The sequence below is a fragment of the Astatotilapia calliptera genome, chromosome 20 (genome assembly GCF_900246225.1).
Source record: "Astatotilapia calliptera chromosome 20, fAstCal1.2, whole genome shotgun sequence".
Classification (NCBI taxonomy): domain Eukaryota; kingdom Metazoa; phylum Chordata; class Actinopteri; order Cichliformes; family Cichlidae; genus Astatotilapia; species Astatotilapia calliptera.
The window spans coordinates 16433205-16451130 of NC_039321.1; the positions used below are offsets into that span (position 1 = coordinate 16433205).

Here is a 17926-nt window from a genome sequence, read left to right on the forward strand (position 1 = left end):
GTATCAACATGGACAGGAATATTGCTGAGAAGATACCCACTGAGAAACCAGTCAGTATTTCAGAGAGCTTTTACCTAGTCAAAGAAAGCTTCCTGTGCAAAGAGTGTCTGAATAGGTGCCAAGCTGAGAGGAAGGAGCTGAGGGAGGAATACATACCATACTGTGTTCTTAACTCAAGAGTGCCTTTCACTTACAGTACTGCATTCATTCATCATGATCATCATCATATATGGAAAAAAATAAGTTCCTGAAGTCTCTAAACCAGAAAAGAAAGACACAGATTCTGAGTTTGTCTCATTCAGAGAAGGCCTTCCTTTCTATGATGAACCATCACTTTAGTGTGATCTTTATTAGTTTCAGACCAAAATACATTTCAAAAGATATTTTAGGGCGAAGAAAATACATTTACAACCTTACAGTAGAATGTATATCAAAGTATCATTTAAAATATATTTAGTGAAATAATAATAATGATAACAATAATAATAAAAGTAACAATGTTTTATGTACATCTGAGTCAAAGGTCTAGCATGAATGAGGTTGTTTATTCATTTGCTTACAGTATTTCACATTACAAAATATCTCACTATAATGTAGCATTAACTTTACTTTGAAATTAATTATCTGTCAGTGATACAGTAAACAAGATACAACTGTTTATGTACACTTTCATGTCTCTTTAACAAAAACAAAATCCTCATTCAGAAATCTGTCTTCCATTCGATGGTATGTGTGTGTATGTGTGTACACTTTAGTTTTTGACAATATAGTACTTAAAGGAACACACTCCACTTTTTTTGGAAATGGGCTCATTCTCCATCTCCCTCAGAGTTAAAAGTGCAGCGTCTTCTTTGTAGATCTGTAGGTTAACAGGACTTTGGAGCAGGATCTTAAGGGATGGGGCGTGGCCAGGATTTTTGCTTGAGGCGCCATATTAGCAGGCCAAACAAATGCTTGCTGTGTGATCCGTTGTACACACACAGACACGCATACACATTTCCACACACATACCATCATATAGAAGAGAGATTTCTGAATACGGATTTTTTTTGTTAAAGAAACATGAAAGACCTCAACCTAAGGTTAAATGTATAAACTTGAACTTGAAAAAAACATCTTCATGACGCAACCGAAAGAATCATGAATCTGAAAAGCGACATGATTTTTCTGGATTTTATTTTGTCGACTTATGAAGTTATATATATTGTTTTGTATATTTTTGAAATTCCTTAAGGAGAAGATTGCTGTTTGGCTGATTGGTCCTAACCAATTACTGTATAAAAAGATGAATGATGCGACAGCACTTCCTCCCATTGGGGGAAAATGAAGCCAAAATATCCCGCTTCTGGGCGCTGCCATGTTCCACTTTTGGAGCCAGAGTCTGCTCAGTAGTAACTCGTGGTGGAGCGTCTCTGGACATGACCGCGAACACGCCCCCTTACGCTTTTTACATAGCCCGGCTGCTTCGTCTCTAATTCTGCAGGGTATGATGTCAATACAATAGATAGATTGCCTTTGGACTCCTCATCCAAAGGCAGCCTGTCACAACCTGCTCCATTAGGAGATGGACCCCAGAAAAGGAGGATGCTCTGAGAGACTGCTATGACACCACAGACTGGGATGTGCTTCTGATCCCACATGGTGAGGACAGAGGCGGCGACACACTGTCATACTTATTATGTCAACTTTTGTGTGGATGCGGTCGCCCTTGCTAAGGTGGTACGGTGTTATCCTAATAAAACCGTGGGTAACACAGGAAGTCAAAGCTGTCCTCAACATGAAGGAGGAGGCCTTCTGGAGCAAAGTGAAAGAGGAGATGAAAGCAGCACAGCCCGCTCACGCCTGGACAAGGGAAAAGGCACGGTCAGGATCCTGTTTCTTGACTTTGAGTGCCTTTGAGGGCCCCGTCTGCTCCAGGAAAAGCTGAACAGGATGCAGGTGGACCCCTGCCAGGTTGCTTGGATCGCCAACAATCTCACCAACAGACCACAGTACATTAGGCTGAAGGACATCAGGGCTGACATTGTGGTCAGCAGCACAGGAGCACCACAGGGTGCTCAGGTAGAGGAGTACAGGAGGCTTCTGAGGAATTTTGTTACATGGAGTCCCACAAACCACCTGCAACTCAACACCTCAAAGACCACTGGTTGTGGACTTTAGGAGGTCCATACCAGGTCCACTGCCAGTTCAGATAGAGGGAGAGGAGATGGAGGTGGTCAACTAGTACAATACCTCGGGCTGTGGGTGGACAACAAACTGGACTGGTCATGCAAAAAAAGCAGACTGTACTTCCTCTGGAGACTGAGGTCTTTCAACATCTGCAGGAAGCTCCTGAGGATGTTTTACCAGTTGGCAGTTGCTGGAGTACTATTCTATGCTGTGGTGTGCTGGGGGAGCAGCACAGCAAAGATGGACTCATCCAGGCTGGAAAAACTAATCAACAAGGTGGCTGGCATAAAGCTGGATACTCTGGTGACAGTGGCAGAGAAGAGGACATTAAAGATGGCTTATGTGAAAACGGGAGAATTGATGATTTAATTTCTGGTTTTACACTAAAATGGTCTTCTAACAGGTAAACATAAGAAACTTTTTTTTTTTTTACACCAAAAACATAAATCATAACTTTAAAAATGCAGGATCTGAATCTTACCTTCACAACAGTACTGATAACATCAGCACATCTTCTGAAGGGATTCCTTGACAAAGGCTGTAAGTCTGCAGCCAGGGGTTAATATTTCACATCTGATTTCTCCTTTTTTGCTCTTCTTCCCAGAAAGCAGCAGTGGTTTGTAGCCAAGGCCATTAGTTTTTCAAGCTGCAATAAAACATAATATTTATTTGGTCAATATTGTAATATTGAATAATGCAAGTTAAAGCCACTCAGGGTGATCTTTACCTAGTGGTGAGTTAAGGTTTTTGTACTTGCTGTGTTCGTTTTCTTCTCTGAAGTACAGGAGAACGACTAACTTTTAAAAGACTTCATTTGCTGTAGCAGTTGAAATGACAAGTTGCAGCACGCTGGACCTTGATGTGAATCAGCGATCTGCTTCACAAAAAGGATGGCCCTGTAAGCAGGCAATACAGTTTTATACCACAACAAAAACAAGTATTATTATGACTATCTTCTTCTGAGAAGCAACCCAGTGGTCCTGCCATTTCCCTTGCGAATCTTATAAGAAAAATACACAAAATAATACAGAAACAATTCAACAATCAGACAAACAAATACAACTTAACCAGGATCCAATGTTTTGCTGCTTTGAAATACCATAATTCAAACCTTAAAGTCAAATCCAATCATATTAATAAATGCCATTTAACAGCTAATATACACTCAAAAAAATCTGTTGTTGGATGAACACAATTTAATCATGGCACCCTTTTTGCACACAATTTAACCAAGTACAATAAACCCTTTTCGATCATTTAGCATTTGGTGGTTTAATGTAATCAGATTACGTTGGATCAACATACTATACTTACATTGATTTGAAGTGATTTATTTAAGTATGTAGAGTGAAATTTGTTTTAATTCATTCTACACAATTTAAAAAGTTTAGGAAAACAGAATTAAATCTTGTTGTTTCAACAACTACTTTGTTAATCAAGGCAATGATTTCACTCATTTCAACCAAATTATTTCAATTAGATTTGTTTACATTTGTTACACATTTAGAAACCCACTACTTTACAAAAAAAAGTCACAATCAGATTATGATAACATTATCTTTATTAACTGGATTTAGTGGACAATATAAAAGCTTACCATTTTTGTACACCTGCAAGCATTATGCCACTTCAAAAGGTAAAACGTTAGAATACTTATTTACATAGGTAATATGTTGGAACCAAAGCTTCCACAACTAAAAACAGATGCAAAATTTGCTCAATATATCGACTGCATTCTAAAAAATTAAACTAAAAGATAAAAATACATCTCCCACTTGGCAAGTTAAAACATGTGACAAAATAGAATTGTGTGAATTTGGAAAAATAAAATAAAATAATTAGAAATATTTTGGGGGCAATACAACAACAACAAAAAATTCCATAGTTGATGAAAATCTATATTTGTTTGGTGTATCTCATTGAAATAATTATTAGTTTGACCAATTTTTATATTTCTGTATTTATTTTTTTAATTTTGGTTGCAGTCCTCCACAGCTAGCAATATAGTTTTGCTGTGTTTTAAAACATGCTAGCAAGCAAAATGGACACAATAATACAGTGAACTTAACAGGTGGCAGTGGTCTTAAACTTTACAGGACCTTGATACATAAACACAACATAGTACTTCTGTCAGTACTTCTGATCCACTTTGAGCCATCTATATAAGGACAAACAAAAATCATCTGCAGTGCTGTATAAAAGGTGAATTGCCCAACAGAGAGAATCCAAAAACTTAAAAAATAATTTTTTTAAATGAAAGAAAATATAAACAACTCAAATATTAACATTATATATTGGAAATCACCATTGCACCAATGAACCATTCAAGACCTATCAGTCATTTTCAAGTGCTCTCACCCCATAAGCTTGTTTTTCAGAAACTGTACCTTTGAAGACAGCTTTTGTCCATCAAAATTTAAAAGTATCTTCTGGAGGACTTCAAAGGTGCATTTAAGTTCTGGTGGGTAGCTCAGGTTCAAACAGTATATGAGTCCAAACAACAGAGCACATGCTTGTGCAATGTTACCCAAATCAGTGTTAGCCTCCACACCCTCAATCAGGACACCAATGTCCTCTGGGTCATCTTCAGGTTCAGCACCCTCCTTCTGGATGACGTACACCCCCATCACAGTTTGCTCCATGCAGCTTTTTGCCTCGCTGTCCGTATCCTACATGAAAAAGTATAAGACAACAAAGTAAAATTTAAGAGATTGTTTAAACAACTGTTTCTATGCTGTTCATAAAATCCAAGTAGTCAAAGTAATAAACAGAAAATTACACCACTAAAGTAGTTGTTAGTAATTACTCCAATACATAAATTATAAAATACACCTCTCATGTCAAAAGAGGTGGCATAATTGACCTCTCACCGGCCCCTCCCCCGAAAGGGCCATTGTCCAATTACACATTATAGCAATCGTTACTGTGTCTGACAAACATTAACCTCAAGCAAGATGGAGAAGCGGTGTGCCCACCGATACGCCGAGAGATTGTGTCTGGAGGAGTTGTGTTCTTTCCATTCACAAAGTCAAAAACAACGTGAATGGATTAAACAGTGTGTATGGCCCCATTCCCAGGTAAATGTACCGAACATTATGAAGCATGTCTGCTCGCACATTCGGGTACCCATTGGTGCGCAAAGGAAACCATTTGTTTGTCGGACGTAGCAAGAGTAACTTAGGGGGACAGGACTCGAGAAAAGGCTAACTCAGCTGTTAAAATAAAACAGGTATAGAAGTGTTAGTACTAAACAGCTCAAAGTTCATAGACATTTCTATTTACAAATACTGATGGCCATAGCAATGAAAAAACAACAGGACTTGTTTTAATCCAAGTACAGATTCAAAAGCAATATTGTCTTGATGCATGTTAAATGCATTGTATGTTTGTGTATCAAGTTTAAGTATGCATAAATTTCTTTCCTTCCAATACCAAATTCCAGAAATTCTTTATTGCAATGCTTAATACTGTTTGGTATTCAAGACATCCTTTCCCCAATACCAGGTGTCTTGTTGCTAATCTCAAAATTTTAATTTTAATGATTTGCATTTGAGGCAACGTCACAATTTGTATGAGAATGTTACAGACAACATGCTGTCACAATGACTCACCAAGTCCTCCTTTATTAACTTCTATTAACGTCTTCGTTTAGGTGGATGCACAAAGACTTCAAGATGCATGCTCGTCTGGTATCGATGTTGTCATGCTGGAGAGGAGGAGGAGATAATATGAGCCAAAACCAGTCTGTTTTTCTTAAAGCTAGGGTAATCAGTTAACTTGCATAATTATTCTTTAGGTTAGAACCTGGCATGTACCACTTGTTAAGCCGAAACAAAATCGACAACTTCATCTCCAAATAAAAGTTATTTTTGCTGCCTATGACAAAGTCTACTCAATCCTAATACAAACCTTGGAGATGGCAAGCATGAGACCTCTTATTTTCTTTCCACGTGTCCCTCCTTTGGTCAGAAAGATTTCCATTAAGCATGGCGCGTATTGGTCAAGCTCGGCAAAGAAAGTAGATAGCAGAGGCTTTGTGGTGATTCGCAGAAACTCCTTCTCAATCTGCAATAGAGAACAAATACATTGATTAAAAACGCAACTGTATATTTCACTCACTTCACATCTAAGCTGACTAAAGCTGCTTTTAGAAGACCATGCAGACATCAGTGCTGTCTGTGTAGGACATGAATCAGTCTGTGTCAGATACTGAATTTGAAATTTCCACTAAAGTCACAAGTAGGAGGCAAGTGGAACCAAGATCTAGGCCATTTGCTTTTTGAAGTTTGCAAAGACTGCTAAATTGCACCAGTGGTAGTTCACTCTTTGCAACACAGTATGCTGTTCTAAACAGATTTTTCAGGTTTATTTTTAGTATATTATTTGCAATTGGTGTTTGTTCTGGGAAAGATATTGCAGACTGAGCAATAATCCATTTCTAATGGGGGCCTTTCTTAAAATTACTGGTCCCAGTAACAAAGGCGCTTGTCGACTCAGAAATCGAGGGAAAACCAACAACACACCCGGCAGAACGTCATGTTATTTACACGGGTGCACATAAGTGGTCCGCATGTGCGCATTCGCTGTCAAAATAAAAGACGCGCAACAGATAAGAAGTTGCAACGCACGTTTGCATCCATATAAAAGGCACTGTTTTTGTTCGCTAGAGTGGGATTTTCACGGCACATTCTGCACCACATCTGTGCGTTCATCATTTGTTTGAAGCCAGCTCACCTCCTGCAACCACTTTTGCGAGAATACGCGCTTCTTTTGTGGTTCGGACTCCTTCTGACATTTGTTTGGAGGTGGAGGAAAACCAAAGTAATTGCTTAAAGGAGCTTCTTCGACATATTTAAGAGTTCTAAACAAATATGTCCTCCTCCAGAAAATCTTATGTATGCAAACACGCGTTGCAACTTCTTATCTTGTGCGCGTTTTTTATTTTGACAGCAAATACGCACCTGCGGACCACTTATGTGCAGCCCTGGTTATTTAGCTCGTCATGTTGCAGCCACAGAAATTCTTTTGTCCATGAAACCATAAAGCTGCACTTTCTTTTTGCCTTATAGTCTGATTTGTCATAACTTTTCCGTTTTGTGGTAAGCTTTTCTTTGGCTGTCACTTCTTCACCCTGACCTGTCTTATTTGGCTCAGCAAATAATGCTGCTTTTACACACGCACTCACATAACGCTCAGCGATTCTCTGCACGATCAACCTCTCACATGTTTAAGCTGCGGGAGATTTCACTTGTCATGTTTGCATAGTAAGCTAACGATTGATAAGACGATGTCAGAGGAATTGGTGCGCAAATTATCATCACTCACCAATCAGTACTGTCGCTTTCTATACACAGGTCGCGATTGCAAAGTGAAAGCAAAAAACAAGCGCGAATTCAAACGCGATTTCAATATGTCACATATTGACAGTGGCTCACCGATGCCAATGACATAATTACCCAGCTACATTTCCGAAAGAATGCAGAAGCATTGACATATATTTTTCCTTCCTATGACAGCCCGACGGGCAGGGCAGAGATAGATTTTGGTAGCCCGACTGGAAAAATCGCTAGCCCTGGGACGTCGGGCTAGCGATTTTGCGAGCCCTGTACAGTGTTTCAATAATTTGTACCTACTACTCTCCCTGATGGAACAACGCTTGCACTGCCACATACAAGTCACTGAAAGAAAAAAAGAAAAGCAGTTTTAAGGATAGTTTTATTGGCACCTTTTTTTCACTTTGATTAAATCATAAAACTATCATAAAAAATATATGATGGTAAAAGGCTTACCATGTATTAAAGAGGAGGCACAAACAATCAGAAAAAGGGGTCAGCTTTCTTTGTGGTGTTACTATGGTAAAGAAAACAGACAAAATTATTTTATAAAAATTCCACAGTGGATTTTTTTTTAAACTTTGTTGCAAATGTATAAAAAAAATACAAATACATATAAATACCTCTTGCAATATAAAATTCACAGATAAATATCCAATCTGTTGCCAAATGTAATAGCAGTGTTTCACACTATGCAATAAAGATGCTGGTAGTTGCGGTAAAGGTCCGACAGGCAATTTTCATAACTATCCGCCATTGCCTTTTCCTCTGACCTCGTGTTTATGCTCTTTTTCCCCATGCACTAGCGATCAAGTCAATTCGAAGGATGCAGCCCCTGAATTTGGACACAGCTAATATTTAGCAAATCGCGCATGCTAGTTTAACTTGCATTACTGTGAGAGGCCGAATGCTTAAAATAAAAACTTGTGTCAAGCCAGCCTCCAATTCGAGACTTGCAGTCAAGCCAGCCTCCAGTTTGTTTTACCTTCCCTGTGTATTCAAAGTATTACGGGAATGGATGTGGAAACCGGATTTCAAAATAAAAGCCAACTTCGAGTGAATTAACAGATATGTTAAGAACATAATAACATATAATTTAGGCTTTTTTTTTTTTTTTTTTTTACAAACTCTAATGTTAGATCTATATGACACAGCCTTGTACCCTAATTGTGCCCTGTCACTATCAAGGCCATCTTATTTTGGATTTCAAAGTAAAAGCCCTGTGAATCTTCATTTTTGAACTACTCTTTCAATGACTTAATAATGCTCTTAAAAGCAAAAGTCGTATTTCCAAATACTATTTGAACTTTATATCAACACTTTCCAACCACAGTCTTTTTACAGTGATACCATATCAATATCAAGTCAGTCTGATTTTGCCTTTCATAGTAATGGCCCTTTGAAATTGTCCATAATTGACTTAATCTTCTAACGATTCAAAATGCTCTAAAATGAAAAATTCTTGTTTCCACAGGGTAATTCCACCTTAGATCAACAGTATACAGCCCCACAGTGATACCATATCAATATCAAGTCATTCTGATTATGCCTTCCAAAATAAAAGCCTTTTTAAATTGTCCATAATTGACCTAACTTTCAGTGATTTCAAAATGTTTTAAAATGGAAATTTCCTGTTTCCACAGGGTAATTCCACTCCAGATCAACAGTATACAACCTCACGATGTTACCATATCAATATCAAGACATTCTGATATTGCTTTAAAAAATAAAAGCATTTTCAAACTGCCCATATCTGAGTTGCTCCTGGAACAATTTCAAAATGCTCTAAAATGGCAAATTCCTGTTTCCACAGGGTAATTCCACTTTAGATCAACAGTATACAGCCCCACAGTGATACCATATCAATATCAAGTCATTCTGATTTTGCTCTCAAAAATAAAAGCCTTTTCAAATTGTCCATAATTGACCTAACTTTCAGTGATTTCAAAATGCTCTAAAATGGAAATTTCCTGTTTCCACAGGGTAATTCCACCTTAGATCAACAGTATACAGCCCCACAGTGATACCATATTAATGTCAAGTCATTCTGATTTTGCCTTCCAAAGTAAAAGCCTTTTCAAATTGTCCACAATTGACCTAACTTTCAGTGATTTCAAAATGCTCTAAAATGGAAATTTCCTGTTTCCGCAGGATAATTCCACTTTAGATCAACAGTATCCAACCCGACAGTAAAACCATGTAAATTTCATGTTGGTCTGATTTCGCCTTTCAAATTAATGGCCCGTCGAATTTGTCCATATGTGATATACTCTTTCAATTATTTCAGAATGTTTTAAAAATGAAAATTGCTGTTTCAACACATATTGGGTTTTCATTTTGAAAAGCAAAATCAGACTCAATTGATTATGACAGAATTGAATCATAAAGATGATGTAAAAGGAAGCTGAAATTGCCACTAGGTTGTAATTGATAGTACGTTTATATTTTAAGTCTGTGGAAAGATGTCATTCTAAATAAAGAAATTACAAAACAGCTTGCAAACCAACCATGACATCTTTCCACAGACTTAAAATATAAACGTACTATCAATTACAACCTAGTGGCAATTTCAGCTTCCTTTTACATCATCTTTATGATTCAATTCTGTCATAATCAATTGAGTCTGATTTTGCTTTTCAAAATGAAAACCCAATATGTGTTGAAACAGCAATTTTCATTTTTAAAACATTCTGAAATAATTGAAAGAGTATATCACATATGGACAAATTCGACGGGCCATTAATTTGAAAGGCGAAATCAGACCAACATGAAATTTACATGGTTTTACTGTCGGGTTGGATACTGTTGATCTAAAGTGGAATTATCCTGTGGAAACAGGAAATTTCCATTTTACAGCATTTTGAAATCACTGAAAGTTAGGTCAATTATGGACAATTTAAAAAGGCTTTTATTTTGGAAGGCATAATCAGAATGACTTGATATTGATATGGTATCACTATGGGGCTGTATACTGTTGATCTAAGGTGGAATTACCCTGTGGAAACAAGAATTTTTCATTTTAGAGCATTTTGAATCGTTAGAAGATTAAGTCAATTATGGACAATTTCAAAGGGCCATTACTATGAAAGGCAAAATCAGACTGACTTGATATTGATATGGTATCACTGTAAAAAGACTGTGGTTGGAAAGTGTTGATATAAAGTTCAAATAGTATTTGGAAATACGACTTTTGCTTTTAAGAGCATTATTAAGTCATTGAAAGAGTAGTTCAAAAATGAAGATTCACAGGGCTTTTACTTTGAAATCCAAAATAAGATGGCCTTGATAGTGACAGGGCACAATTAGGGTACAAGGCTGTGTCATATAGATCTAACATTAGAGTTTGTAAAAAAAAAAAAAAAAAGCCTAAATTATATGTTATTATGTTCTTAACATATCTGTTAATTCACTCGAAGTTGGCTTTTATTTTGAAATCCGGTTTCCACATCCATTCCCGTAATACTTTGAATACACAGGGAAGTAAAACAAACTGGAGGCTGGCTTGACTGCAAGTCTCAAATTGGAGGCTGGCTTGACACCAGTAAATAAAAGGAGAGAGAAAGAACGAAAGAAAAAATGCAAATGATAATAAAAAAGTGAACAAAGACCATGTCTTGCAATAACCGTCATTTAAAACCAAAGTGAATGCTAACAGAGCTAGGTAGAAGTTCAATGAGACAACCATACTAGCTTTAGCTAACTTCATTTACTTTGAAAGTGAATTACAAATGTGTTAAATATTGAATTAAACATATCAATAACCGCTAAAAACACTATAAGACTAACTGCAAAAACGGGTAAAAAAAAAAAAAGAAAAACAATGAAGTGGAAATGCTAATAATAGTATAAATATACCCAGAGCGGATTATAAATCAGGTATTAGACGGTGCCAATCGGTACCGTCTAATACCAGATTTTCACTGTATTTGCTCCACTCCCGCTGTCTAATGACAACTTACACATTTGGAATTAAAAACATTGTTAAACAATTAATGGACAGAACAACTTCGTTTGACTAAGATATTTTGAGTTATTTATTACTTACCTGTATTGTGGAAGATTCCGCAGAGGGAAATGGCAGTCCACTAAACACATAACTTCTCCGCGTTCCCGCCTCTTCACTTTTGGGAAGTTTGAGCATGCGCACTAGGCATCGGTTTTAGAGTTGTTGATTTAAAATAATTACATTTAATTGAACTGAAGAATGCAAATCTAGTTCATTAAACTTTTTGTTATTTTATGTTAAACCAACAACTGATAATGATTTAAAAACCTAAACTCAATATGTTCATGTTAAATAGACAAATGTCTATTGAATTAATCAAACAACTGCCTTAGTTGACTTTTTTGAGTGCACTCAAAAAAATGAAACGTTGACTTTAATTAAAATTATTTTGTCAACAGGTTCCACGAAATTGAATTATGTTAGTTTAAAGCAAAAATCTTTAGTTCATCTAATTTAAAAAAACTACTTAAGATTAACAAGACATATTTAAGACTAACTAAATCAAGTTATGTTGTATGAACATAGATGATATATTTTCAGGCTAGATAGTTTAGATTAGTTACTTCAACACATTTCTTATTTGTGGCAGTAAAATGTTAAATTTAAGTTAGATTAATTCAAATATTATATTTTCAGCCACCTTGTGCTTTATTAATTAGTTTTACATAAATCTATTTTGTCAACAGGTTCCACACAAATGAATTAAGTACATCCAACTTATTTTTTAAAATTTATTTTATTGCCAACACATTCAGTGAGCATTTGTGTAAACCCAGTCCAAAATAAAACACAACAGCTCATTAGGGTTAGTAATTAACAGTATGTAGACAGATGCAACATCAAGACTTTAAATTAAATGTCTGTATCTACCAGAAATAGAAGAAAAAAAAAAAAACGCATTGAAGATCACATAACACATTGATAAGATGACACTTGAGTTATGCACATGTGATGCTAGTAAGGTCTGTGAGTGTTTTTTTTTCTTTTAGTGTCTAAAATGGATAGCAAAGTTGCTATTTGCAATGATTGCTTAGGGTCAGTCCAGTAACAATGCCAATGAAGTGCTTTCCTTTAACAATGCAAAGTGAAGTGTCCACCTCAACAGCCACAATTTAAAAAAAAAAAATTATGTAACAACAACAACAACAACAACAATAATAATAATAATAAATAGTCCACTGATATTAGCAATCAAAGAAAATTACATCACCATCCCAAATAAAACTTTAACAAAACATGCCAAGATTATGGTCTAACAATAAAACAGCTTGTCAGCGTTCAGTTTTTTTGCAACAGCACAGCAGTAACCATTTAACACTTGCCACTGTCAACATTTATTTTACCAGTGTTTGGGCAAAAAACTTCAGATGGAAACATTTTAACATGGAAACAATTGTTCGTCTTTAAAAGTCCACAAAATATACATTCATCCTGCATTCCCAACTTGGATGATCTGATATTCTCCTGTTGGTGTTGTTCCCAGACCATCATGAAAATGTTGTTCCAGGTTCAACATTGCAAGTGACCAATCACATTGTTGTGACGTTATTCTATTCCAAGCCATTCGTGCATTTATGAAATTCCAATGTTGCAAGGACAATATCAATTCTGCTTACTGTTTATTAAAGGGTTACGGTCAGGGTCAGGGTCAGTTGATCGGCGGACAGAGGCGGTTTCTCGCAGCTTAAGTACAGTTTTTTGTTTTACGCCGGTTTTTCCCGAAGTCGCAAAAGTATGACGTCACAACATTCTGATTGGTCACTTGCAATGTTGATCCTGGAACAACATTTAGTATGATGATCTGGGAACAACACCAACACGGGGATATCAGATCAACCTCCTAACTTACCCTTATTTTTAGTATGTATTGCAATTACCTTTACAATGCACACAATGTAACACAAACTGAATATGAACATATTTCCACCTCATAACAATATGCCTTGAACGCTAATATACACACCACCCTTCAACATTTCTGGTGCAGTATCATCTCTCAATTAAATCCTTTAAATCTCAATACTTTTGATTGTCTCTTAGCTTTCAGTCTTGAGGTTAACTGAGATTCAGTGCATATATCCCACCCATTAAGAGTGCACATGCAGAGGCCAGGTCTTCCAGGTCATGCAGGACACACTAGATGGTTATACCCACATCGGCTGGAGGAGTGCTGGCATCAGCTCTTTCGATGGTAAAGATAGCAAGGGTAATTTGTTCCAGCTCCCTCTGAACAGCTGTAGCTTAGACACAAAAACATAGAAAAATGGCATCCAGTTTTAAAAAAAAGAAAGAAAAAGGGCCAAAGCTACCCTTTAATGACGTAAACACAATATTAGGAACATGCACCCCAGTGCGCCACTATTTCAGACTACAGATTCAACGATAAATATAAATAGTTTGGGTATACAAGATTTCCCAAAACATTTAAACAGGTTCCATGCAAATTACAACAACAACAACATTACAACATGCAACAACATTAGTTATTCAAAATTAGTTTTTTATCTGTATTAAACCAAAACTAAAATTACCAACCAATTATTCTTTGAAGAGGATGCTTGGGTCTTCATTCAGGTAAAAAGGTAGTGCCCTGAGGACACACTCCCTCCCCTTTTCAATGGTTTCCTTCTGTAGAGAGTGGCAGAGATACAGGAAGAGAAAACAGAAATACTTTAGGATGACAGAAACTCACATTATACGCAAAATGAATGACATAGCCACTGCACAGATAGACATGTACACAAGACCAACTAATCATCACATGGATATGAATAGTTAACCTGTTGGGCAGGGTTTCCACCACATTATATATGTCCATAATGGAGGTAAAGAAACTAATACATCATCTTTTTTGCATTCAAAACATAACATAAAAACATTCACTTCTGGTTTAACCTAAATCAAGGGATCAGATTTTACATATGTTTAGGTAATTTAAATTTTCCAACGTTTTGAGTACCAAACTTTGTCTTGCTTAATATAAATGTAAGTGCACTGTGCAGCTACCATACACTAGCTGTTTAAATTTGAAAATGATCTTATTAGCCATAATATTTTGCTACCAACAGAATAACGCACCTGTGTGGCAGGGGCCAAAGTTTGTCTAATTTTCTTCCCTGCAACGCCTCCTTTTTTCTTGAAGACTTTTATGAGCTGGTCAGTGTATTGGTCAAGTTGTGTAAAAAGCCTTGGAACATGTGCAGCAGTAGTAATCCTCACATATTCTGCTTCCACCTGAAAATATGTCAACAAACACAACATACTGTACTGTAAATATACATACTATATGTACACATATACAAACTAAAACTAATGTAGAAAGACCTCATTAAAGCTATAATTTTAACACAAACATTTACACAAAATGCTAATGGAGCCATTACAGCTTTTATTGTTATTTATCAAGTTCCAAAAAATATTGATCACAGCTGATCTGAAAAGAATTTCATGCCTCAGGCCTTTGAACTGCAACCTTTACCATGGTTCAGATGTGGAGACGAAATAACAGGGGCATGGGATGGGTCACAAAAGAAAACTTAACTTATAAAACAGTTTTGTTTTTAAAAGTATAACAGTTCACATACCACATACAAGCTCAGCAATACCACATACACCACATCAGTATAGGAGGGAGCAGGTAAAGGCAGGATCTGAGATTTATAAAGTAAAACAAGAAATTCATTACTTAATTTCAAGAAGCAAATTATTGTTTGAATTACAACTAAATAAAATACTACTCAGAAGAAAAGCAAGAGATTGACACTGCCATGTGCTAACTTTCTATAGAAGCAATTATCACCAGGTCTGTCGACCTCCATTGTCTGTCCACTCATATGTCTTGAATAATTTTATTAAAAAAATTAAGTGTGTACTTTCACAAACTGTAATTTATAACTACATTGATATGTATAACTCCGCTAGGAAACATGCTGTATTTACAGACCATTTTTACATAATACAGATTACTGATAGAGCAGAACAATGGTGTCACAGTGGCTTTCGCCCTTGACTTTTTGGATTTTAAATGTCACTTTATGCTATCCTTGCTATCCTATTCGATATTTCCGACTCTCGGATTACAGAAAAGGAATCCCAAGAAAGCAAATGGAAAAATAACCCCTTGAAAGAATAACCCCATGAACCCCTGTAGCTAATCCCTTAATAAAACAAAAAACAATAAAAATGTTTCTTACACAGTCCACAAAATAAGCATGTCCAGGACCCAGTAAAACTAATGTAAAACAAGCACACGCAAACGATATAACATGTCTTGTAAGACAAACGCAAAATATAACCATGCTGGACATATAGATACTACACAACATAGTCAAAGAAAAAAGTGGTCTTACCTCTCAAAGAAACAGCAGCTTGGCGCCAAAACAGCCTTTTTCAGTTAAATTTGAAGTCTTGCGCATGAGCAGGCACAAGCCGTGAAACCTTCTTGTTCTGCGCGGTTTCATTACAACTGTTTTTGCATTACTGCCACCTTGTGGATATACAAGGTATATCGATCCTCATTGACTTAACTTAAATGTTATGCGATCAAGTAACACATTAGTATTATGTACGTTGAATAATAGACACAATTACGTAGACTTGATTAGAAAAACATATGTTAACTTAACAAAAACATATATTTTAAGTAAAATGAAAATAAATAATTAATATACACTGAACAATCCACCTCATTCATTTTTTTGAGTGTGTAGGACTATACCACAAAAGCAAATAATGAAAAAACTACACTTCCAGAACATCTAGAAATATCTCCACACCTGCACTAATTCCATTCAAAAAGTGAAAGTTGTAAAATGAATACATTCATTCCACACTGATATATTTCAAGTGTTTATTTCTTTTAATTTTGATGATTATAACTGACAACCAATGAAAACCCCAAATTCAGTATCTCAAAAAAGTAGAATATTACTTAAGACCAATACAAAGAAAGGATTTTTAGAATTCTTGGCCAACTGAAAAGTATGAACACGAAAAGTATGAGCATGTACAGCACTCAATACGTAGGCTACGTCCACACTGCAGGTCTTAATGCTCAATTCCGATTTTTTGATCAAATCTGATTTTTTTGTCTGCTCGTTCACACTACAAAAAAAATGCGACAGCAAACGCGCTCTAGTGTGAACGCTCAAAGCGGCCCGCATGCGCAAAAGAAGATGTCACACACACAACGCGCTCTGTTTAGACCCAGAGCAAACAATATTGTTTGACTGATGGCCCTTAATATAAAGACTTCGGACTTCACGTTTCCCAATTTTTGCTTTAAGTTATTTTGTTATTTACATAATAATGTAGATAACCTAATAATTATCCTTATCGCTGTTTTAGAGAGGAGCTGTGCTTCAAAGGATAGTTGCCGATTTCTGTCTTAATCTGCAGATTATGCAGTACAAATAAAATGTTAACGTTTCTCCAACGTTGTCTTCCCAGCAGTTTCACCGGATGGCCAAGAAGCTTTCGCAATGTCTTATCGGGCGCTGATAATTGGCGTCTGTCTTGTGTCAGTGACGTAAAAGACGGATTTAATGCGACATGACCGTTCAAACAGCAGTCGCTTTCTAAAACATCGGATATGTATCGGATTCAGTACCACATACGAAAGTGACCCAGATCGGATTTGAAAATATCGGATTTGTACCGTTCACACTTTCATACCATGATCGGATATGGGTCACATAGCGTCAAAAAAATCGGATTTGATGCGCTTTCGCCTGCATCAAATCCGATTTTTTTGACCCTATGCGACCCATATCCGATCATGGTATGAAAGTGTGAACGGTACAAATCCGATATTTTCAAATCCGATCTGGATCACTTTCGTATGTGGTACTGAATCCGATACATATCCGATGTTTTAGAAAGCGACTGCTGTTTGAACGGTCAAGTCGCATTAAATCCGCCTTTTACGTCACCGACACAACACAGACGCCAATTATCAGCGCCCGAGAAGACATCGCGAACGCTTCCTAGCCATCCAGTGTAGATGTCAGTGAAACTGTTGGGAAGACAACGTAAACATTTTATTTGTACTGTATAATCTGCAGATTCTGACAGAAATCTGCAACTATCCTTTGAAGCACCGCTCCTCTCTTAAACAGCAATAAGGATCATTATTAGGTTATTTACATTATTATGTAAATAACAAAATAACTTAAAGCAAAAATTGGGAAACGTAAAGTCCGAAGTCTTTATATTAACGGCCATCAGTCAAACAATACTGTTTGTTCTTGGTCTAAACAGAGCGCGTTGTGTGTGACATCTTCTTTTGCGCATGCGGGCCGCTTTGAGCGTTCACACTAGAGCGCGTTTGCTGTCGCATTTTATTTGTAGTGTGAACGAGGAGACAAAAAAATCGGATTTGATCAAAAAATCGGAATTGAGCATTAAGACCTGCAGTGTG

The 17926-nt window shown here is 36.5% G+C and overlaps 2 long non-coding RNA genes across 3 annotated transcripts; both read right to left on the reverse strand.

The window, feature by feature from the left end:
* Positions 1-4026: 4026 nt before the first annotated feature.
* LOC113014022 (uncharacterized) lies at positions 4027-11845 on the reverse strand. The gene is made up of 6 exons (XR_003270905.1): positions 11548-11845; positions 7959-8019; positions 7799-7847; positions 6079-6234; positions 5781-5875; positions 4027-4838 (listed from the first exon to the last, which is right to left on the reverse strand). It is a non-coding gene; the product is annotated as an uncharacterized LOC113014022 (long non-coding RNA).
* A 1480-nt stretch (positions 11846-13325) lies between these two features.
* On the reverse strand, positions 13326-16167 carry LOC113014011 (uncharacterized). 2 transcript variants are annotated; one of them, XR_003270904.1, is made up of 4 exons: positions 15858-16167; positions 15093-15158; positions 14044-14742; positions 13326-13748 (listed from the first exon to the last, which is right to left on the reverse strand). It is a non-coding gene; the product is annotated as an uncharacterized LOC113014011 (long non-coding RNA). The 2 variants fall into 2 exon arrangements; XR_003270903.1 differs by having other exon boundaries at positions 15093-16167.
* Between the last annotated feature and the right edge of the window lie 1759 nt (positions 16168-17926).